Source organism: Scophthalmus maximus, chromosome 1 (genome assembly GCF_022379125.1).
Source record: "Scophthalmus maximus strain ysfricsl-2021 chromosome 1, ASM2237912v1, whole genome shotgun sequence".
NCBI classification, from domain to species: Eukaryota; Metazoa; Chordata; class Actinopteri; order Pleuronectiformes; family Scophthalmidae; genus Scophthalmus; species Scophthalmus maximus.
In genome coordinates, this window is record NC_061515.1 from 5061518 (window position 1) to 5086850 (window position 25333).

The 25333-nt window shown below is 45.5% G+C and overlaps 1 long non-coding RNA gene across 2 annotated transcripts in view; it reads left to right on the top strand.

Moving 5' to 3' along the window:
* Positions 1–6837: 6837 nt before the first annotated feature.
* LOC124850070 overlaps positions 6838–25333 on the top strand; it is a 32660-nt gene continuing 14164 nt past the window's right edge. Inside the window, exons 1-2 of one of the 2 annotated variants that reach the window (XR_007030893.1) lie at positions 6838–8111; positions 17832–17920. This is a non-coding gene — a long non-coding RNA (uncharacterized LOC124850070). The remainder of the gene's footprint in view (positions 8112–17831; positions 17921–25333) is intronic. The other variant, XR_007030894.1, reaches the window with a different exon arrangement.

The window sequence follows — 25333 nt, forward strand, 5'->3', positions numbered from 1 at the left end:
TGTTCACAGAGAGACAGAGGAGGGACGGGGGGGACGGGGGGGGGGGGGGGGGGGGGCACAAAAGGAGAGAGGGGCTCACTGAATAAATGAGATTTATATTTTGTCCAGCAGATTGTTCACATTATGTTCACACTGTTGCGAGAGGATTATCTTTTCTGTTGTTTTCCTTTTGTTGGAATCATCTGTTCTGTCCCATATTGTCCATCTAACCTCCGGAGGTGTGGCGCTGTTTGTTTTAGGAACCGGAGTGAACTTGTGACATGCAGCTTAAAGTGGCCCGTTTTTAGGTTATATATATATACATATATATATATATATATATTGGTCAAGGTATGAAAAATGGAGCTAAGCTAGCAGCCACCGACGTGGAGGCCGCACAAGCTGCACGACTTTAATAGGTTGGCTCATAAAGAAAGACGAGTGAATGATGTATGAAGGACCTTTCACTGCCTATTTCAAATGAAATATTACCTATTTTTTTTTAAATGGGGTAAGTATAAGTGAGGTTGTTTTTCTTAACATAATTGTTTGTTTCCACAGAATTGGTATATTTCAATTTATATATAGTTTAAATTTATATATAGTTTAAATTTATATGTAGTTTACATTTATATGTAGTTTAAATTTAGCCTGATTTTAAACTAGACATCTTTGAATCTGTAAGTCAACAAATTAGTAGCTGGTGAAATGAAACTGCGGCGGATGAAACTGTGATAACAATATTTGACAGACAATAATTACCACGTGGCCAAGTTCAATTTGAACACAATTTAACGGCATCATAAGATCATGCTACCAGCTTCTATTTACCACTGTAGGCCATATACCCATACCAAGACATGATAAAAAACCTATTGTACCTTCCTGTTCCACCTGCAAAACGTGTTGAATAAAAGATCAAAACAAGCACTAACATTTCTATTTGACAGATAAAATCACAGTCGGCAGCATTCATCATCTCTTTCTACCTGCATTAACCCTTCAGGGCACCTTCTGTGGCCTCTGAAGGGGAGCAAGGGTCCCCTCACTGTGTCTGTTCAGATGTAGATATATATTCAGGTGAAAGGCAAGGGCACCATTCACCACCTCAGGATTAATGACAACATCATCGCCATGCTTACCAGCCCCCATGTTTCCATTGGCTGGACCGAGAGGCGAGGGAAGACGGCGTTAGGAGAGGGGGGGAAATATGAGCATCCTGTCGGAGGGGATGACGGACAGGTCCTCAGTCCTGCTCCCCCAGGTCCCCCCGGTCCTCATTCTTTACTGGCCTGAGCCGGCTGGCGAGGCAGCGTCTCTGCGGCCAAGGACACCGGGGTGTCAGCACTGCGTCTGGGTAACATCGTTCATCAGGGCCGCATCGGTAATGGGTAGCTCTCTGTGACAGTGGTCATCAGGACACAAAAGCAAAAGGGCCCATAAACATCACATGACAGATGGCTGGGAGGACAGCTTCGGACGGGGAGGGAGGGATGGAGAGTGAGAGATAAAGTGCGATAGAGAGAGAGAGGGAGAGAGAGGGAGAAGGACAGAGGTGGAACAGAGACCTCAGGCGGGATTGTTAAGTCTTAGGGAAAGTCTCGGATGGTTTATCGGCGTCCGCGTTCAATGTCAGCTGCGGAGCGAAAACCTGGAAATCACTGGGTAAATAGTCGGCAAAGTAGGCACAGTAAATCAGTGCGTGTTCAGAAAAAGAATGCAATGAAAACATAGTGGCTCGGGCCTCTCTGCTCAAAAGGAAACACAGTGTCTATTGTTGAAAAAATATGAGAAACGATGTGCTTTTAACTCAAACTATAAGTTGAAGAAGTTATTGTCGTTTTCCCACTTCCCTCTTCTTCGTCTGCCTTCATGTTGGCACTGACTTCTGACCTCGCGACCTCCAGCATGGCGTGTGCGGTGCAGGAAAAGGGTTAAACAGTTTAGGTCCAATATGAAAGAGGTGTTTGCTTGAAAGCCCAACACAAAGCGAAAAAAGAAGAAGAAGAAAAAAAAGAGAGGAAAGGATAAAAGATTGTTGAAGAGACATCTTCAGAGACACAAGCCCGCAGCAGCGATATGTCAGAAGATTTCATCAAAAGGCCCAACTCGGACTTTGAAGAGTTTGACAGATGAGCGCGCCGTGTCAGAGGAGCCGGCCCGAGGAGGATGATGCCTTTTCAAAAATAAATTACACCCTACGCAGTCGGAGGGTGGGTGAAAGTTACGGAATAATCACGTAGGCGATAGCAATGACAGAACACGGGGAACAGGTTGTGTGAAAGTGAGGTGAGGCGAGGGTGTCGACGGCTGTCACAGAAATGACTGCGGAGCCTGTTGTAGGTCCCTGTAGAGCGAAGACAATTGCTGTGTTAGCAACACCTTTGTCACCTCGGGACGTAAATTTTGTCTTCACATGTTTACAGGCGGAGCAAGTCCCAAATGTGACGTATCGTCTTGACAGAAATGCAGCTCCCTGCCCTCCGTGGCGACGCCGCAGGCAGCGCTGCGTCGTTCTTTGTTTTGCGGAAACAACCTCGCCCGTCCATTAATCGTCATCCATCCATCCCTCCTGTGCACCTGTATATAAAAGGGAAATTAGAATATCCATCACTTGAGCACAGCGTCAGCTGTGATTGATGGGTTAGTCACAGGATCCCCTTCGTTTCCTACCCAAGTCTGTGTTGCAGTCGCGAGAAGTGAACATTATCTAGCGCCGTGATCAGATTTAGTCTGCACATTTCCATCTCGGAGAGCGTTTTTGAGTGGATGATACACAATCCCAGCGAGGAGGCAGCCAGCAGAAGGTTTATGGAAATCCAATATTGTAAGGGCCTTTTTGGTTTGTTAGACTTGTTATTCGCGGAGTGGGCCGGTGACACTTTTGATGTAACAGTATAAGACTATGTAACGAGGCAGAATCTCATTTTGTTGAAGTGCCACTGTCAAACTGTGGTCTGAGGGATGATGGAGAAAATCTGTGCAAACAGGTTTTGAGTGGGGTGTGCTAAGACTAAAATACCAACTGTTCTCAGAGAAAAGCCTTTGGTAAATAACAGGAAACATCCTCCGAGGAGGCGGTATGAATCGCCGAGAGCGCAGGACGCACTTTTTGCCTTTTAAGTTGAGCAGTTGGTATTTAAATAAAACCCATAAATGGATGGAGGATAAGAATTAAACTGATTTATCAGACTTTTGCTCAAAAATCTAACACGGTCAATGACAAAAATATTGTTGTTTAAAAAACCATATCGGTCAAGTGAATGTCTCTCCTTCTCTGTCTATCTCTCTCGCCTTGTGTGTGTGAGTGTGAGTGTGAGTGTGTGTCTGTGTATGTGTGTGTGTGTGTGTGTGTGTGTGTGTGTGTGCTTTGACGACGTGGAGACTGGAGCCCGGACGCTGCAGGATGGAGAAAGGTGAACAGGAAACAGAAGGTGCCCATGGAGGAGGTATATGACATCTGTCAGGATCCAGGGTGGACGGGGGATTCAGTGCCCTCCCTCCGCCGGCCGAGGGTCACCCATCGCACCACAGTCGCTGAAGTTGTCACGACACCGTGACACTTCCTTGGCAATGGTGGCCGAGAGCCTCGGACGGACACACACACACACACACACACACACACACACACACACACACACACACACACACACACACACACACACACACACACACACACACACACACACACACACACACACACACACACACACACACACACACTTCTAGTAAATTTGTCTGAGGGGGTCGTTTTGTATGTGCTGTTTGTTCCTCCTCAGTACAGAAATGTCAGTTGTTGCCTCTTTTTTCCTCTCTTCCCTTTCTCCCTTCCCCTCTCTCTTCAGGGTCCTGGATGGAGGAAGGTCAGCTGACACGGCAAGGTCGACAAACAAACAAACAAACAAACAAACAAACAGAAGGAATTAAAACAGAGGAAAAACAGGGCAGATGAAAAACGTGGCGGTGTGTTTTTTTTCATGGCTGCGAGGCTGATGGCGTGTCGCAGCCATTCCTCTCCGTGGTGTCCTCTGCCCCCCATTGGCTGCGACAACGCCGCCTGGCAGGTCTGCCAGTGTCACGTCATCTCATACTTCTGCTCTACCACGTGGACGACAAGGGGCCACCTTGCACCGGGACCGCCAGTGTCCTCGCGCCCAGGTAACTGTGTTTTCTGCTCCGGGCGGCAGAAGGTCATTCCCACTTGGTTTGATAAATATATATTTATACATAAAATATCCACAAAAAGTATTTTGATTGCACACTAGCCTGGTTCCAGGCCTCTCATACTACTCTTCTTTTTCCGCAAAATGACAAATCAGATTATGATTTCTATCATGAGGCTTAATAGAGCATCTTTAAAGATCAATAATTTCTTGAGACCTTTTATCCCTTAATTTATCACACAAATTGAAACTAAATAATAACACGTCAGCTGTAGGTCTGTGCCTCATTTTGGAAATATTTTTAGATGATTGAAATTGAGGAATACAGAGAAATTACACCTCTGTTTTTTTAATGATAAAGACGAGACTTCAGTCACGACATCATAATTAGGAAAAAAACCTGATAAATATTTCAATATATTCTTGCATGAGGCCTAAATTCACAGTTTTATTTTCTCCAATTACGATTTTATGAATTTATGATTTTTCATGCCGCGATCAAGATTTTTTGTACCATTTTATTCCTAACAAGATTTCTAGATTTGCTGCAAATAATTATTTATCATTGTTCACCTGAAAGTGATCGTGATCACGACTGAGACATATGAGAAAACAATAATATATGGTGATAATTGATAACCCGTCCTTATAATTAAGCATATTATAAATATTTTATAATTAAACTGCATCCTCAATAGCCAGCAGAGCCCCGGTTGTGTCATGACTTTGAATATGTTCGGCTCCTGCTGATGCAGGTGAAGCCCGGGGCCTCACCCGCGGATCAGTATGCAGAGTGCGCCTCTAGAAAAGCATGTTTCTGTTGTTTATTCTTTGCATTGTCTTTTCCTCTCGGTGCAGAGTTTTGACATTGGAGATGACAGGTGTCTGTGGGGTGGAGGAGGAGGGGGAGGAGGAGGAGTTGCTAGTAAGAAAACAATCTTTTACTGCCTGTGGGTGAAGGCAGATTCCTCTAGGCAAGGCGGCCTTCAGCGTTTAGCTGGGGGCGCAGTATCAAAATCACAGCCACTGCTGTACCCCTAAGGCGCTAATCTCAACCAGTTACCGTCAAGTGCTGCTTCTTCTTTATATAATCCTTCATTCCCCCCCTTTCCCTCAGCTCTCTCCATCTCCGCCATGCCTCCACCGCTCCAGATCCAATCCACAGAGGTGAGAGGATAAGTGACAGTGAGAGAAGGTGCCGGGGAAGCCAGGCATCTTGAATCCAGCGTTGTTTCTTCGGTTACCGGGCCCCTAATATCAAACCGAACTGTTCGTTTTCCACGCAAACCAACCGCCGGCGTGGCAATATCACAGTTAGAAAAAAAGGCTTCTGCGCTCATCTGTACCAAACAAGGCACCTCGCCAGATGCTGAGGAGACCTCTGCCGTCATTCAAGTCAGCTCGACGGAGAAGGGCTGTTGTTTGATCATTGGATGATGCTAATTTAATAAGTGTTAACTGTGGCGCAGCAGAGCGGAGGGAAGAGGGGGAAATGAGAGGATATTGTGGGAGTAAAAAAGCATTGAGATTAACTGATGACATGTTCAACTGTGCGCATAATATGAGGCTTAGTTAAGTACGTACACGCTGTTTGTCAATTATTCAAAACCCTAGGAAATTAAGTCCAGGTAATCTCATAAGGTGTAAATAACATTCTTTTTCATGGCAGCTTAATTAAATTCATTTGACGCCATTTAGGAAATAACAGAATTAGATTTGCTTTCCAAACGCAACCAAAGACTGTCGAGAGGCGTCCTTTGTCAAGGAGAGGAATGAAACTTTGCGAATCCAAACAGATTGAAAGGGATCAGACCATGGGAACGACTGAAAACACACAGGATTCCTCTCGTCTTCCTGTCGAGTTATAGAACTCATTTTAAGTTACAAGCATAGAGCTCATTCCCCCACTTGATGAAACTCAAGCTCGGCGCCTTACATTGAGAAAAATGTTGACGTGACACGGCAAAGACTTTGAGATTAAATTATGTTGTCGATTTTTATGAAAGTTAAAATCAGGACTTAAAAATATCTCCAAAGCTTTTGTAATACTTAGAATGGCGTAATACTGATGTGTTGCGCAGGGAAACATCTTCTTCTGGTTCTACTCTTGCATTCACTTGCAGTATGTTAAAGTATCACTTAAGTATCAGTAAATGTGCAGCAACCGGAGAACTGGAACAAAGATGTTTGACAGTGGGTTGCAAAGACCAGGCCAAGCATGCAGCCACAGAGACACTGGCCTCGGGCATTTCTGATTTGGCCTTACTAGTCGATGGCAAGGTTTGATGCTGTTTACATGCACACACGCTCTCTCTCACACACACACACACACACACACACACACACACACACACACACAAAAAGAGTCTTGATGCAGACTGTAGGTGAAGGCGCTTGTGTGTGTGTGTGTCTTGTGAGTGAGCGGGCCGGACACGGAGGTGGGGGGGGGGGGGGGGGGGGGGGGCAGATTGGAGGGGAAGAGGGGAAATGGAGGGATTAGATGAAACCTTTCAGTGCGTGTCATCATCCCTGACATTCTGTAGGGCTTGACCTTAACAGAGCACCATCGTGTCAGAGACGGGGTCTCATCACCGGCCGGGAAAAACACACACACACACACACACACACACACACACACACACACACACACACACACACACACACACACACACACACACACACACACACACACACACACACACACACACACACACACACACACACACACACACACAGGAGAAATGTATCATTTAAGTTGGTGGTGTGATTGGCACAGGGTGGTTTCACACCTGGAGTTTGGTTCATGTAGTCTGAACAAAGAAAAAAAACCAAACTTAATAATAATACATACAACAATCCCGTTTTTTTTAGTTTAAAAAGAGTATTCCGATCCAGACCACAACTTGACCTCATGTTAGGAATAATAGCAAACAGGCTGAAAGAGGCTTACTCGACTCGACTCAGTGTAGGTCAATTATTTATGAACATGAACTCATATTAAAAACATTTCACGTCTCTCCACAGCTCTAAAGCAAGGAGTGTGGTCTGTTTTCTTTTATGTGGCTCGCAAATCTCCAGATCCGTTCTTTTTATCGGCCTCACACTTGGCATGCTCTATTGTTAAGGGCCCACGTTAGTGCAGTGTGGAATTTTGTGCAATTTGGACACACGACGCCAATAAATAAATATCAAAGAAACAATATCAATAAACAAACTTAATACATGAAACAGATTTTCTGTGCAGTAGTGGGGGAGCACTGACCAAGTCCAACATGTTCTTCCCTTGCGTCCGCACTGTGCCTTTATCCAGCGATCTGTCGCGCATCCGCAACAATTCACTACAACGTCACGAACGTTTACGGACTTTTACGTAGCGGTTTGACGGTGTGGGGGTGCCAGTCGGAGGGTTAGACTGACAATAATAAAATTCCTTTAAGTAGTCAAACCTACACGGGAGGTTAGGTGCATGGACCCTAACTAACAACCAGGTATATAAATACATGATGTATGGCACACGGCAGGATTCAAAAGCCACCAAGAATCACCAAAAAAAACACATGAATTTGCAGTCCACTACAGTGTATTATACAGTTTGTCCCCAAAACCAAACCCACGGTGCAAATACTCCGAAACAAAAAGTCCTCTCTTCAGGAACTCATAAAACAAACAAAATGACCAGCCAGTTTCAAAATAACCGCTGGCCAACAAAACCAAAACCAAGTGACGCCTCCCGCGTCTAATAGACCAGCTATGTAAATCTCCGACGACGGAGTTACCTCCCGTTCGCCGGCGGAAGTCCTGGAGCGGGAAGAGCACGGTCGCTGTCGGTAGTGGAGAAGAATGCGGAGGATATTCCGTTCGAGCAGAAGCGAATACTGGACAACGTATTAAACGGACTTTAAACCTGCTGCCAGGGGTTGGCGGGCTACCGATGATGCCGACTCGGGACGGACAAGACATCTCTGCCTCGTGAGTACAGCCGCGGGCCGCCATTTTGAATTTAACATACGAACTTTTTTTTATTTTTGGTAGGCCACTGGGAGTGTGTAAGTCCCGCGCGTGCAGATCGCTACAATTGAGTGGCAACCCACAGTGACGTCAATCTGTGGTTTTCTGCTGTTTTGATGCCTTTTTGACCAATCCCCTTCTCGGGTCTTTGGAAACCAGAAGGAACCATACCTGCAGGTGTGGCGGGGCGGTTGCACCTGTTCGGCACCACTAGTCGTCAATCACATGGTGTCCGCGCCTCAATCTATACTGTGCGTTATCGTCTATTTTACTTTAAATGGGAATCATAATTTGAAAAAAAAAAATGAACATCATAATGTATTGATGAAGACTTGAAACTAGCGATTGAGGCAATAAACTCCTCAGTTTAAAGCAAGTGAGAAGTAGAATAATTTTCTCATAGACTTCTATAGATACAGACTTATTTTTGCAACCGGTGGAGTCGCCTTCTGCTGGCCACATTGACCCCTCTTTTTCTGGACCTGGTGAATTCGTATGTACAGTCTATGACTACAACCGATTTCTTTTTCACCGCCAAACGTTCGACTCTATAATTGCAGTGGTCGTGTCAGATTACATGTGAAATCTGCCTACGTGGGAAACTGGGGTCCCAAACAGGCGTGTTTTGAACGGGCCCACTAGAAACAACTCAATGCTAATACAGGCGGAGAGTGTGGAAGTGTGAAATCGGGGCAGTGGAGCAGCTCAGAGCTCAGTGTTGTTGATTGTGGCCTGAATGAACATCAAATATTGCTTTAGATCAGTCGTGGACGTACGCGACAAGTGACTGTAAAACGACTTCTGTACTTACGTGAACTACGAGTAGGCTCTAAAAATTGTAATACACGACTTACCCTTACTTGTGGCCTGTGACTTCACTTTAATGCAGGATATTATGAATGGCCTGTAAAAATAGGCATCTATATATATATATATATATATATATAGAGAGAGATATATATTTTGCACGAGAAAGACCGAAGCTAACAAATGCTACCGAAATTGACTCAAAGCCAGCCCATAAAACTTTAGGTCCCATCTTTCTTCCCGGCCCTCTTATAAATAGTGTGTTGTAATGATGCTTCACGCAGGTACCAGCCTTTACCTCCCACACCTTCTCATTGGTCAGCCGCCACATTCCGAGGACAGATTTAGCGTCGCCCGTAGGGCTGCTATTATAAAAATATGGTTGACCTTTGAGAACCGCGGATGGTTTAGAGCAGGATTCTCCGTGTGCGATGCTGTTTGGACAGACCGTTCCTCTCCGTCTTATTAACATATGCCAGTCTCCCTAAATGTTCTCAGTCACTTTATTAAAATTTTTTAGTACAACAGTATAATTTTTATTATGCCCATAAAGGAAGCGCTAGCTCACATTAATTCTTTCATGAACAGTGAACTTTTGGAGTGAACTGCAGTGGGTTACATAATTAATTCCAGCTTTCTGCTAAACCCATCGATATATATTCAAAGATCCTGCTCTTTTGGTCTTTGTTCTATCTATCTAACTATCTATCTATCTATCTATCTATTTATCTATCCACCTACCTATCCATCCATCTATCCATCCATCTATCTATCTATCTATCTATCTATCTATCTATCTATCTATCTATCTATCTATCTATCTATCCATCCATCCATCCATCCATCCATCCATCTATCTATCTATCTAGCTCCCTTAGATTGTTTTAGATAATTTGGTGCACATGTGCATGGTTGCACATATTTTCTTTATTTCCTCCTTGAACAAGTTTGAAAACAGTTTTGTGATATGTTTTCCTAATTCAACACATCAAGCCGGATGGAAACACATTTTGGTGTCTGTGTTTGTCAGTGGAGAGCGCTGCTAGGAGTTTGCAGAAGCGATGCGGTGGTAGCAGTGTGTTTCTGACCCCATCTCGCTATCTGTTCTAATGATGCTCAGGCCTCCATCAAAGTAGGGACCCCCCGTGGCTCCTGGGGGCCCCTGGGCTCAGGCACAGTTGCTCTGGTTATGTTTTTTTTCCTTCCCCTCACTGCTTGAGGCTCGGCACAGTAATGAGAATCAGAATTTAAAGAAAGGCACAACAAAACAACAGAAAAAAACCTCCATCTTAGACTGACATGCAGTCTGTGGTCAGTCAGCTCGCTCTTTTTCTCCCACTCCGTATCAAAAACAAAGATTGTTTTAATGGAGCGGTTCAGACACACGGGGCAGCTTTTGCTCAATGCAACGTTTTTCTTTTCCCTCGCCTGCACAGACAGAAACACACTCGCTCACACAGAAAAACACACACAAACACACACACACAAACAGGGAGGATATGTGTACACTGTGCGCACATATGGATTGATATGTTACAGCTTGCTGGACCGATGCAAGACAGAGGGGAAAAGTATTGATTTTTTGCCAATATGGCTGCGTGTTGATCCCGGGGCCACATTCATTTTCATCACTCAGATACAGGGGGGTGGGTGGGGGGGTGTGCACACGAGTGTCACACTTGTTTTGCCAGTCTCCATGGCAACAGGGATCATCCAAGTCCGAGGAGGTCAGGCGGTCGGTGGGAGGCGATTGTAAGATCGCCGAAAGCAACATTACGTGAAGTGCCCTTCACCCTTCATCGTCTCTCACACACACACACACACACACACACACACACACACATGCTCTTTCTTCTCTTCATCATCTCTTATTTTACCTGTACAACCGCTTTCAATTTCCCACATCGGCAAAGTAAGACCTTTGATAGTCCTCTGAACCCCCAGGTGTCCCAGGGGGCATCAGCCGGCAGCCACCAGTAAAAAACCATGTAGAATTTCTCTGCATGACTGAAGTTTAAACACATCTCTCATGTTTCCCTCCTCTCTCTTCTCAGTGTGCGGCAGCTCTCTGATCAGGCTGCTTCCTCCATCCCTCCTTCTTTTCTTGATAGATCAGATGTTTATTACTGCAGTCCCCAGATTTGTTGTCACTGTGTATTTGGGCGGTAATATGTTTTCTGGCTCCTCATCCGATATGCCGTGGGCTGATTGGGGGGGGGCTACAGCTGCCGGCAACCGACTCTCCTCAGGTGATAATTGGCTGCTGATGCAACGTCGAACCCCCCGTAATTAATCTCTGCAGAAACAACACGTGTTCACCACTTCATTCACGATGTAATGCACAATTTGCAATTAATAAAAAAAAAAAAAAAAGGTATGTTGATATAGACGGGGGAAGTCTTCAGATGTACAAGTGTACTTTTACTGTAATGCATCATGTTTTCTTGGGTAGAAATATAAACTTTTGTTCACATCCTGGACTTTGCCTGTATGTCTTTCTTCACAGTAAAACTCTCAGGTCATCAGCAAAATGGAAAGTATATATAAAGTGCAATAACGCACTTTTATGAGCTGTGATTATAGAAAAAAGTAAACTCAGTGAAGAAACTGTCATTAAGCAAAGTGTTATGTTGTTATGTTCCGATATTGGCACCTTGATCTGTGACTTCTCCGTCAGTCCATGTGTTCGAAACGCCATTTGTCTGATTACATATTTACTGTAAGAAATTATGAATACAACACATGTAACAACTGTAATCTATGGTAGTGGATCTCCAAATTGTTTTACCTTCAATGTTCATTTGAAAACATTTTCTTTGGAAACAGAATTACAATATAACTTTCCCCCGTAACACACGTCAGGGAGTTCATGTTATTACACTGCGGTTGGTGATGAGCTATGGAAATAACCTGACAGAGAACAAGGCAGCGATAAGAGGCAGATAGAAGGAGCATCTATCTTACTGAGTTAATTAAAGATAATAAGTCTTCAAAGAAATCCAGCTCTTTAAAATGAACACAAAACGGTGAGGCCTGCACCTCAGAGGGAGAGGGAGGGGGAGACGTCAACAAGGATAGAGACAGAAGTTGTTTCTGTCCAACTGTCAAGTTGATGTTAAGCAGACTTTTGAAATGTCACCAAAAAATAAGGTGTTAATTATGTGCGTTTCCCACCGAGATGAAGTTGAATGTTGAGCTGAGCAATAACAAAAAAAAAAATACACGCAGGAGCGTGCATCGCCGTTCTTTATTTTTAGCTGATGCTGTTGATCATATCTCATGTTGCCTAAGGACGAGCCACAATGACAGTTTGTGTGATGAGCTTCTAATTAGGTTTTCACCAGGATCGAGTCCAGGAAATACCAGCACAGAAGTCAGGGTGAATCCTCTTCTAATCAAGAGAAAAAGAAAATGTTCATAAACTGAATCTTGATTGCCATGACTGAAGTTAGTTGGTGACATGTTCAGTGGATGTTTGGTGTGTGTGGTAGATTATTAGTTACATAAAACTAGAACCAACTTCAGTGTACATTGACAATTGTTTCCACAAGTCTCTGAGGAATGTACCTCTTTTCCCCCCAAAAGATATTCCCTCATTTTTGACGGTTGTGGTGGAGGGTCGCCCCGAACACATCAGCCCAGATTGTCTTCCCACTGCAGGCGTGACATCTGGAGACTGTGAAGGCCACAGCGTATGATGTACATCAGTCAGTGACCCCTTGTGCCCAATGGATGGGGGACATCGTCCCCTGCTCATTTGTCAGGTTGTCTGCTTTCATTTGTTACCCCGTCTGTATCATTTGCATCACAAGCAACTGGAAGACAGACTTCATTTGTTTTTTTCAGTGAACAGCGTCAGTTTATCGTCTTCCTCTGTAGATAAAGCATCACCACCACTATCCGGGTGTCATTTCTCCTCGTCCCCGGTGATTGTGGCGGCGGGCGCCAGTAGAAAGCCGGGCTTCCTCGCTGGGCTTTGTTCTCTTTGACTCCCCTACGGTAGCTTTCATTTTGACTCCCAGTGTGAGTTCCGTGTTAATTAGGTAAATGAATACGTGTGTACAGACGGGGCCGCCCCGCACTAATAGCGACACCGGCACAATCGCAAGAAAAGGGCCCCACCAGCGAAGGCTAAGTTTGTGATTAAAGGAGAGGCCTCTATGGCGAGGTGTAACAAAACGGCATACAGCGAGCTTTGAAGCTTATTTATGGCGCTTTATCTAATCCCTACCACCCGTGGCTATGGAGGAGATATGGATGTATTATTCATGATAATGTATGGTGGTGACTCGTATGCAGATTCACAACAAAGGCAAACTTTCTTTTTGTGCCTCTAAACGACCAATTATTTTTTTTTCTCTTAGACTGATGCGGAACAGATCAAATGATGGGAGAGAAAGAAAAAAACCCCTCTGCGTTTCTGACGTTTGGACCCGTTTACCGTACGTTCTTGTCTGTCTTGTGATCCCTGAGCCCTCGAGCTACAGGCTTTCTTGGCACAACTTCTTACCACACACAGTTTTTTTATTCTCCTCACCGAGGGTTTGCCGGAGATCCTCCGAAGTCCTCGTGGTAAAATTTTTTAACTCGGTCCAAATCCACATTGTGAACGCACAGGTCACGAAAATGAAACGGACTCCTTAAAGGAACAAATCTGTGCCGAAAACATCTGGAAATAATTGGCAGTGCACCTTTAACTCCTCGGTGCTGTTTTTTTCTTCTGTAATCCACTGTATTCACAACGCGACGTTGAACAAAGGGTGTGGGTATTGTAGAATTGTAGAATATTGAACATTTTCTGGAATCTTGCCCGTGTCAAGGTCACGAGTCGAAGTGACAAGTTTTACCAAAAACTCACCCCGTGAGACATAACGTAATTCCTAAGAATCTTCCCCTTTGTGACGCAGAAATGAAACTGCTGGGTCGAACACTCGAACGCTCCTTTCACACGGCGCGACACGGGGCGAGGAGCGGCTGCCGAACGGCCATTCGTCTGAAACTTGACCCTGTCGCACGAGACTTGATCAAATATGAAACACAAAAATATGAGAGAGTTCTTGACGGAGTTTGACCGGACGACACAGCTCTAGTCAACCACCTCCGGGGTGATGATGAAGAAGAACATGCTCCAGTTTTTGTAAGTTTAGGGTTAGTGGTTAGGGTTAGTGGTTAGGACAATCTTCCATTGTCCCCTTCGATACATCAGCTGACAACTGTTAAAGACGAACCAATCGCGTAGAGACTGGTAAATACTGTTGCTGGGTATTTTCTCGGATCATGAGATCCATCGAAACCAAAGCGCTGACAACAACTCCACAAATTTCTGTTGACATTTGAAAGTTTTGACCAAAAGATTTTCTTTCCCCGTTCTTCCGCTTTGTGTTGAGTGCAACAAGCCTTTCACACCATCTCCGCCCTGCGAGGCTTCGAGGGAACCATGTTGAAATCAAAAAGCCAACAGTATCCGCCCATCCAACAAGACTTGGATTTCTCTTTTCAACGTTAATTTTCTCCTCCTCCAAATCACGGAGGTTTGGGATCGCATTGCTGCCAGATGGATAAGTCAATGCCAAACAAGCCACGAGTTGTACGTGTGCAAAATAAAAGACTGTCATTAATTCAAACGCAGTTAATAATGGATGAGGGAAGACATCAGTGAAAAAGCTATTTACGGTTTGAAGCGGCAGACGTATGAATAGATGACCCTTCCCTCTCTCGCAGTGACAGTCGAGGGTTACTTTACAAAACTGTTGGCAGCGGAAGATCTTCCTGTAGCAGACAGACAGAGCTGCTGTCACTCAACGGCGAGCTGTCACCCTCAGCTGAGATACCACGAGTGTGTGTGCGTGTGTGTGTGTGTGTGTGTGTGTGTGTGTGTGTGTGTGTGCCTGTGTCAATGTGACAGGTCTGAATTAATGAGAGGTATGTGTCAAGGGGAGCGAGAGACGTTGAGGAGTAAGGAGGGCAAAGATGGCTACTGAGTAGTGGCGACTACAGTGTGTGTGTGTGTGTGTGTGTGTGTGTGTGTGTGTGTGTGTGTGTGTGTGTGTGTGTGTGTGTGTGTGTGTGTGTGTGTGTGTGTGTGTGTGTGTGTGTGTGTGTGTGTGTGTGTGTGTGTGTGTGTGTGTGTGTGTGTGTGTGTGTGTGTGTGGGAATGGCACTTAAAGGGATAATTTCATTGTTTCCTGCCTGGTTATTTCAAGTAAAGTCAGAATTCAGATGAATCTTTTAAGTTACAGTCCTTGACAGTTTTCCTTATTAAAACATCTCCTGTCATCTGCTCTTGGTTTCCAGCAACCAGTATGTAAACGCTTTGATATTTTTTACTCCCAGAAAAAAGTCAGTCTCGATGTTCTCTGGGAGATACACTGTGTCAGTCATGTTATTCATATTCACGTGCGGCTTGAGACACGTGAAGACCTTGAGCATATAACACACAAACACGCAAAAAAATTAATTCAATCCAAAGTATTGGACAAATTTAAGATTTAGACCTGTTGATGTGCTACTGTAGATGGAACGAGAGAGGAACAGAGCAGAGCTGCCTCATGAAATTAAAATTTAATAATGCAATGTAGGATTATGTTTAAAACTGCCAGGTCTCCCAAAATGCAACAATTTTTTTCGATTTTCCATCCCATAACCCCTTTTTGTAACCCCAAACATAAATCATTGTAAAGTAATAAACTATTGTTTTACATGAATTATATTAAAGATAGGCATTTTAACATAAAACACTTGAACAAGAGACTGTACACGATCACAAAAACGTAAACTTTTAATGTTTTGACTCACGACGTCGCTCTGGTGTCAACACTCTTCTTCTTCCCTAAATCACATGTTTGGTCAAACATGGCACCTTTCATTTGAGAGGATGTTGTAGCGCCACATAAAGACAAAGATGAATGCGGGTGACTCAGATGGGTGAAGCTCAGTGTGTGTGTGTGTGTGTGTGTGTGTGCGTGTGTGTGTGTGTGTGTGTGTGTGTGTGTGTGTGTGTGTGTGTGTGTGTGTGTGTGTGTGTGTGTGTGTGTGTGTGTGTGCGTGCGTGCGTGTGCCAGTTTCCCCCTCCTGACTGAAGGAGAAAAAACAGCCAGTGAGAGTCTATCAGCGTGGCACCCTGCTCCAGAACATTCTTGATGAAGCAAAGGTTGTCTTCATTAGGTGCATTAATATTCATGACGAATGGTAATTTTGACACAGAAAAGGTCTCAGTAACCTTTTCTCGTGCATTTTTTTTCTTCCCTTCTCCCCGTTCTCAAGGAAATTACAGTCCGGCAATGACTTAATTAATGCTCGGTTTTCCCCCTCGCCCGGTCGTTTGAGAGCCTGTCACTTTGAGGCCGGGGTATCTGTCTCTCAGCGACAGCAGTTGAGAGAGAGGGAGAGAGAAGAGGAAATGGAGGGAGAGAGGGAGAGGAAAGTTGGATTTCAGAGAGATAGGGAGGGACAGGATCAGTTGCTCCTACACAGGCTTATTTACCATCAACCCCTCCATATGCTCCACCCCTCCCCTCCCTCTCTATACCGTCCACCCCCCCTCCGTTTCCTCCGCCGCCCCCTCCTCGCTCCCCGTGTTGTGCCGTGTGTTGCTATACGGCGGATGTCACCCTCAAGGCCCCGCCGGCCTCACTTTTCAGGGAGGGGAGATCATGAGATGTGACAGGATGTGACTTTTCACTCTCCTCTCTTTATCATCTCAGGGATCGTTCTGCAACACGGGGTTTCAGCGCTGACGACGGCGGCGGCGGTCCGCCATGATTTTTCTGCCGTTCCGCGCGCTACGGCACAACTAAAAGACAGTCCCTGTCACGTATTGACGTCAGTTTTGTGTGCCTTCATTCAGATGAAGTAAATTCCTAACACAATTTTACTGTATATATATATATATATATAGGCCTTCTTTTTCCACTTATTTGAAAGGAATTGTTTGGAATTAAATGGCTCTCAGAAATTCCATGCAAAACACAATTAGAATTTTTTTAAAAAGAAGGTTTTATTTATCAATAATATAACAATATTGGCCACCGCCACCAACCGAGATCAAAACACACACACACACACACACACACACATACCAATCTTAAACACTAAGACAGCGTTTCCTTTATCATGTCCCATAAAAATAGTAATTTGCCGGAGCCCCTCGTAGCACAATATGGTCGGCCGTGTGTTTTCCTGATAATGTAGAGATGACAGATAGGTCCATACTGGGAGGTTTCACTTCACTCTGGATACCAGTGTAATAAATTGCAGGAGGGGAACGAAGGAAGGGAGGGAACGATGGAGCAGGAGGAGAGAGATGGGGCAACAGATAGAGACTCCTCTCCTCTCCGACGTCTCTCGTCCGTGGCCAGTAGAAGGCTGCAGCACTGTGGGCAGTGATTATACGCTATGAAAATGTAGGATTAATTAGGCCGGCGAGGGAAGGCAACCCTGTCTCATTACTGGCACACTATCCCCCCTCAAAGATATCACCGCGAACACGGCCATCGCGCTAATGCCAGCAGACAAAAGTCCTCCTTTTTCTGCCCATCGCCCTTATTATCTTATTTAAGGCCACTTAAGGAAGGGCCCCAAAGGTGGGCGACGCCGCCGATTCTCTTCACCGTACGCTGCCTTAATCAGAACCTCTCCTCTCACCTAGAGTTATATGGAAGAGAAGGGAAAAAGAAAAAAAGAAAAGAAGAAATGCGCCTGTTTCGAAGAAGAGAGAGTTTTTTCCCTTTTCAGCTCGAGCGCTACATGTGTGATCGGGTGGAGCAGGGACGGTGGTGGCACAGTTTCCACTTTGTCACAGGGATAATTAGTCTACGGAGACTTTGCCCTCACTGTGTTGATCCTCTGTTCTCCTCTCTTTATCCATTTTCATAGATAGCGTGTCACAGGGCCGGAGCCCCCCCCCCCCCCCCACACTCCCAGGAACATCTGTGATTCTCCATCATACACTGTTCATCTTCCAGGTCTTTATCTTTTTATTATTTATTCTTTATCCGTCAAATACATCACATGGCAGAAGGGCAATTTTCAACACAGTCACACAAGACGATCTGAAACTTTCCTGGGATCATTTTTATTTTTTTGTCGACTGCGATTTCAAATGATCATTAAGCTGATGATGCTGATAATCTTTTTTCTTCTTCTGTGGTGGCAAGCGGTCACAGCGGTGTGCTCTCAGTTTGTTTTTGCACTACACTTCCCAGAGATCCCTTTATGACTACAGTCCATATTATTATTATTAATATTATTATTGATAATAATAAATGCTGAAACTACTAGTTGATTAATCAATCTGTTGATCCAAGGAAATTAATTGGTAGTTTTTTGGATAATTTGTTTGTTTTTTTCAGGCAAAAAAACAAAAAAAAAGTGCTTTCAGATTCAAAATGTGAAGAATTTATTTTAATTTTTTTCTTATTCAATTAAATTCATCAGACAGAATATGTAATTGCTCATATGAACTGTCTTTAGCAATAAGCACTGTTACATTTGGTGTCTAGAAGCAATACAGTGATTTGAAACTGAAATGTTGAACGAGCACATTCTCCTTTTCACGCCGTACGTGAATGAAGGACAATCTACTGCATGAGTGATACATCGTCCGGCCAATGTGAGCCGATCTTCGTCCAACTCTTCTCTTCACTGTTGTTTTTCTCGTTCCGTCTTCGTTGCGTACAGACCGGAACGGTTCGTGGCTGGAGAACAACGCAGCGCTGCTTGTTTTTCAGGGCGACGCTTAAATAATACGACGCTGTTGCCCCTGTGCACCGGTCGGGCCTCGCCCGCCTACTGCAGCACGTGGTGGAGCCCGCATAACGAAACCTAATTAGATTGTTGAGTCAATCAGCATCCCACAGGTACATAACACGGCTGCAGAGAACAACAAACCTGTCTAATTGCCCCGAACATGATTGCACCTCTCACCAGGACGGAGCGCTTTCAAAAGCGCTTGTTTTTGTTTTTGATTGCGGCCTCATTACGTGCGCTAATTTGTGGCACGCGAAACCTTGTTTTGAGCCCAGTGTCGGCCCTGAGATTGAAAAGTCAAAATTCATAAAACGTTCGGTCCCGCAAATGACATTCGTCCCTCTCTGCACACATGCACAGCTCTTTGCCGGGGAAACAAAAAACAAAAGCTTCTGTGCACACGCGCGCTCGGCTGTTTATAACCGCTGCGAGAGTCTCACCTCCTCCGAGCCAGACTTAGCCAAACATAATTACCCGGGGCGCTCCGCGATAACGCCTACTGTCACTCCTCATTTACAAGGCCTGCTGGAACTCCACTCAATTAAGTAATAAAACACGTTCTCTACTATTACCCTCTATCACGCGAACATTTCAACAGTTGCACATCCATAATAGACGCGAGCGGCTCTGTTCCCTTTCAATTGCCGAGCGAGTTGTGCGAGGAGGAGAGGAACATCGTTTAGTCAAAGTGTTGACGTGTTGGTTTTCAGGACCGTTCACGTCTTCAGTTAGAGACAGGGAGAGAGAGAGAGAGAGATCTGCTTTTTCATTGTTACACCACTGCTGGCAAATTTCATCTTTGTGGTGATGAATATTCATTTTTCAAGTAGAAAAACAGATTAATTCACAAAAGCACATGCGGTACATTTGTTATTTTAACCACCTGGTTTCAGGCCTTTCCCCGGAATCATCCTTTGCCGAACAAATATTCACCCAATTGAGCGCCGTCAATTCAAAATTGAAGAGTTGATGACTGACGAGAATATCGTTTTTCAAAAAGCACAAATTTGATTTGACACATACAGTATGCAGCACATGCTGTTTATGTTGAATACAACTGAATTTTGAAAGCACACCCTTTAATGTCAGAGCTGAACAGAAGCACATGTGGCAAACAAAACTCTGGAAAGTGAGTAACGCGGGACCTTACGGGGAGAAATGAAAATGTCCTCTCGCTATTTATTTTCCCAGCGACTTGTTGTGTAATGTGCCTCCTCTGGAGTGTCCGCAAACCGTGATGTCTTGTTTCTGCTGCACCGAGACAGGAAAAAAGAAAAGAAAAAAGAAAGTGCGTTGGAACCAGGGATTTGTGGTCTGATGCAAATATTGCTCGGGCCCCAAACGCCGACCGCTGCTCCCGGGCGACCCGACTGCCCGGGAGCAGAAATGTGACGCAAGCGTTGAGCTGGCCTTCAGTCAGAGCCCTTAAGACGACCCCGAGGCAGTTCGCTCGCTCCCCGACTGCCACGCACAGTTCCGTGTACGTGCTGTAGCCGCACCGTCGCTGCTGCGCTCGCTGTTTTTCCACTAGGTGCTCTCCGGGGCCCCTCCTCGCTCGCCTGCAGTGATGTGTGCGGCCACCTCTACAGGCAGCTGCCACACCTCTGCTGAGGCAAGAGGCTCCTCCATGAACCGGGGTAACATTTCAGATGTGTTACCGTCAGACACCCGGGGGACCCTCTGCACAGCTCGGGAGGGAAGGAAGTCAGCGTGCAGGTCTTGTGCCGAAACGCGCACATCGCTACTTCACTGCGGATCATGTGCGGAAAATATATTTTCTCAGCCTGTTAAAAGTTCATCATCTATTACAACAAGTTAAATCAGACTCTTATTTCCGATATGTTGTCATCAGTCCAGTTCCTAAGTCACATGGCTTCCACCTGGAGCACAGCACAGAACATTAGGCGTCTCTTTTATAGGACAAGCTCCTTAAGTGTCAGAGAAGAGCCACGGCCTCTCGTTTCCTACTCCGACTCGGGACGCCGCGCTGAATCCCCCGGACCACAATGAGTGTGTTTGTGTGTGCACACCGAGGAGGTGGTCTTGTTTTATTCATTCTTCCGGGGATAAACGCGACGAGGTTTGTGATGGCAGCCGCGTATATCAGCGCCACATGCGTCTGCATGCAAGTAGTTGCCTATGCGAAAGGAGATGGATGCGTTTGAATTTTTTCACGGCGACTCCAAAGAGGCTTCCCGAGGTCGTCGGCGCCACGGAAACCCGTGACATCGGGATAAAAACATCAGCTCATACATAGAACTTCAAGCCTGTTATGTAGGATGCATGTAGGTGGTGCGTCACAGTATGAAAATGAGCGTGTGCAGGGCCAGATCCATATGTGCATCAGTGAGGAGTGACCTGCAGGTTGTGTGACACAACAAGTTTCAACAACAAAAAGTTAGAACTGTGAAGTTTTCAATCGTCAACACTTCCGAATTCCAAAGGTCACCAAGGTTCTTCGCCGCCACGAGTGATTCCACCGCTCGTAGTCTTGTGCATCGGTCTGAGTGTGGAATCGTGTGTGTGTGTGTGTGTGTGTGTGTGTGTGTGTGTGTGTGTGTGTGTGTGTGTGTGTGTGTGTGTGTGTGTGTGTGTGTGTGTGTGTGTGTGTGTGTGTGTGTGTGTGTGTGTGTGTGTGTGTGTGTGTGTGTGTGTGTGTGTGTGTGTGTGTGTGTGTGTGTGTGTGGATCTACCCACTGATTACCGAGGGCGAGTCTCGGCCTCTGGGAGCGCGGTGAAGGGACTGGCTAAGCTCTCGGTGATGTCCGCGGGGTAAAACGCGGAGGGGGAAAGCCTCTGCGGTGTCAATCGCCGAGCCGGACTCTGACTGCTGCGTGTTTGTGTTGGACGTCAGCGCCCGACGCTTGACGCTCAACAGGCCCCCGGACCTTGTGGGCCAACACGGCGCACGGGGAAAACGGGCGGAAGAACCTGGGGCATGCTGGGTAACGAGATCTGGTGAGAGCAGGGGGGGCTGGATCATGGTGACCTGCCACGCTTCAAGTCAGAGTTCACTATTCAACTTCTTCCACCAACACACTACTGCGACTCCATGTTCAGTACGAGAGAGTGAGTGACGTTCAACAAATGACCGAAGCTGAATCTCAGTTTCGATAAATAAATAAAATCAGCGGTTGTTTATTTTCTTGCTTACAGTAAATAACCCAGTGATTACCCACCCCGACCCAGACGGCCTTAATATCTAAGACCCCAAACCTTACTCAACCTACTACCAGCGTTTCTAATTTTTATTTTATCAACACATACAATACAATACACCACACAAGTTACTCATAAGCGGCGGCAGACGAGGCTAATTATAAATTATTGCTCGGGTGCAAAGAGATGTGATATATCGTAGACTACTTTATTTTCACCAATGCAGATTATTGACACACACACACACACACACACACACACACACACACACACACACACACACACACACACACACACACACACACACACACACACACACACACACACACACACACACACACACACACACACACAGAGGCTCTTATTTGATATAGGCTTTTAAGTTGCTCCTGAACACACAGCTACCTCTGCTCCTCCGTCTTAAGAAATTCTGGATAATTCCCATTGCCACCGCATTGTTTCCATCAAACAATGATACAGCCGTGCCTCACTCACCGCTCTGCAACAAATCCCGCTCTCATCACTAATTCATTTCGGTCAATTCTACGTTTGTATTTTCTTTTTCCGAGCATTAAGTTATCGTCAATGAAGCCAGTCACCTTCTTCAAAAGATGTTTTACATTAAAAGCTCCCTAGTATCTGCCCTCTCAGGGCAGACTGTTAATGTTGAACTACATTGACGTTAAGCAACGATCGGATTTAATCACAGTAATTAAGATTATTTGTGCTAAAAAATGAAAGAAAAAGAATCGCCTTTGTATTTTTTTTATAATATTGGCTTTTACACGAGAATTTTGAAATACATCAAATTACTTCGCCTTTCTTTAAAGGAGCATTTTAGGAATCAAGCACTTACAGTACAGTATGACTAAGATTAATCACGATATATATAATCTAGTGAGAGAGAGAAAAAAATCACTACTAATTCTAGTATTGCCACAACATTCGCCATCCAAATTGGAAATGAGTACATTTTATTTCTAGCCACTATATAGACAATGAAATAGTTTGTGGCTCCCATGATGAAGAGCCACTAATGACAGTGAGAATTAACAAAAGCCCACAGGTTTGTCTCTCGCACTCGCGCACGCACACACACACACACACACACACACGCACGCAGCCCAAGAGAGAGGAGAGGGAGCTGGCGAGGTGGCATCGGCTCGGGGAACAAGGCAGCAGAGAGGAGAAAGTGAAGATCTGGGGCCTTGGCAGGAATCAGCGTGGCATGACAAGGCTCCCATTACGTCTCATGTCAGCTCATGAACTAATGGAGGCATTAGCATAGCTTATAGTAGGAATATGAGTCATTGGAGATGATATATAATTTAGAGAATCTGCGACTCAGACCCCCCTAAAAAGAAAAAAAAAATTGGTGATTCCAGTTTACACAGCCCCTGTTGATGAGAGCCCTCAGCAGATGTGAGACTGCGCTGGCATTCATTTGTGCACTGTGCATTAACACAGCATCTCTCTCTGACACACACACACACACACACACACACACACATGCAAACACACATGCAAACACACACACGCAAACACGTACTTGCATCAGGAGGCTAATTACTGTAGCTCATGCGTTACTGATACCATCTCTTATTTTTCTCCCCTTCCATGTCTAATGGTTGTGACAGTAAATGAAGAATACCTGGGGGGCGGGGGGGGGGGGGGGGGGCAGAGAGAGAGAGAGAGAGAGAAGCGGCTGATCGGCTGTGGCAGCTCCGGGGTGTGCGCCTGCCTGGCGTCTCGGGCGCATCTCTCTCCGCCCAGAATCAAGCCTTCATTGCGGGGGGGGGGCATGCAGCTCTCTGGGCCCCCTCTTCTTAATCTGACGCCCATTCTCCTCTCTGTCTCACCTGCAGGTGGGAACTCACACAGCTAAAGGCCTCCTCACATTCAGCCACCCCCCCCCCCCTTTCTAATCCCCCATCCATCCATCTATCCTTCTCTCCTCGCAGGTGCTCCGCTGCGTTCTCGACACACTTGTTCAAAATTAGCAGCTTTCGTTTTTTTCCGAGGTGGAATTTGCTTCCCTCGTTCTTTTTTTTTTTGTGTGCAAATGCTGTTTCATACCTTTTAAAAAAAAATATTTTGTCCTCTTTGGATTTGTCTCACCCTCCTACTCCCTTACTCCTTCTTTCTTCTATCCCTTCATCTTTCTTTTTCTTCCTTCCATTCCCTCTCCTCCCTCCCCTCCTGCTATACCTATCTATCTATAGTCCGGCAGATGCTGTCCCATTTGTACTCTCCCCCATGACATTCCTACGGGGGATTGCTTAAGGATTCAGGAGCCTCAGTGCTCATGGATCACACTGACACTTGGTCAGCATCAGCAGATTATGAACTATAGGCGCCTGACACCCCGCCATTGTTCCTCCATCTAAATATGAACAATAAGGCCCATCCGACGCCCACGCTGACAGCTTATTCGCTCTTATCACTCCCGTGGAGTCGCCCGGCATGATCTGGGCGCCTCCCCCTTCCTCCTCCCCACATGTACACGCCTCCCCCCGACCCTCTGCCTCAGCAGAGCCCCCCCCCCCACTTCAGCCCCTTTTCAGCGCAGCCACGGGGCAGGGGTGGAAGGACTGGAGGGAGATAGGGGAGGGGAAGGAAGGAAGGGGCAGAGGGCAGCGAGAACAGCTTCTTGCTAAAGTCTCACACGATGGTTAACAGATCATCGGAGCCTTTTGGTGCCTCGTTTGGAGCGAGGACGCCCTTATCAAGTAAAACTGGGGTTGCAGTAGTTTTGTTCAGAGACGCTTTGGCGGCGGGGGAAGGAATCCAAGTGTTGAGAAAAATAAAATCCACAAAACGTTTCACTCTGCTGTTATACGAACGCAGCTTAGACGAGCTAGCGGGACGTCCTGGTGGTTCAGTCCACTAATGTACTTATAATTGAGATCCCCTCCGTTTGACTCTGACTCAAGACCTTGTCACGTGCCATTACTGTCTCTCTTCTCCACTAATTGCTTGTCACTGGCCTTTGTCAGTCACAGTCAAACACTGGTTGAAATGATTGAAGAAAGATATTTTTATTGAGACTTTAAGAAAATGACGCGGGCGGCTACGAACAACAGCTCAACTTTCACTCGGAGCTACACGACGTCCGGCACAACTCAATCGCTCACACGAAAATAATGAATGGAGGAAAAATATCAGATGATGTTCAAATGCGACTATATTGTTAAACTTTTAGTTATTTGTGTTTTACGTCGTTTTCCAGTGTTTTAAAAGTTCTCGCTTTCTACAGTATCTGCTCATGGCAACTTACAGAACAGTTGAGGTCAGGAAAAGGTTGTAATGAGAAATTTAAAATGGCAGATGTTGGGAAACTAAAGCACTTTAGGTTTAGGCTGGGGAAAGATTGTGGTTATGGGTAATGAACATGCTAACTGGTCCTGTTTAAAAGTGGGACACACTACTTGCCTCTCCACCACAACCCACCTCCACACTGTTACTTCCCA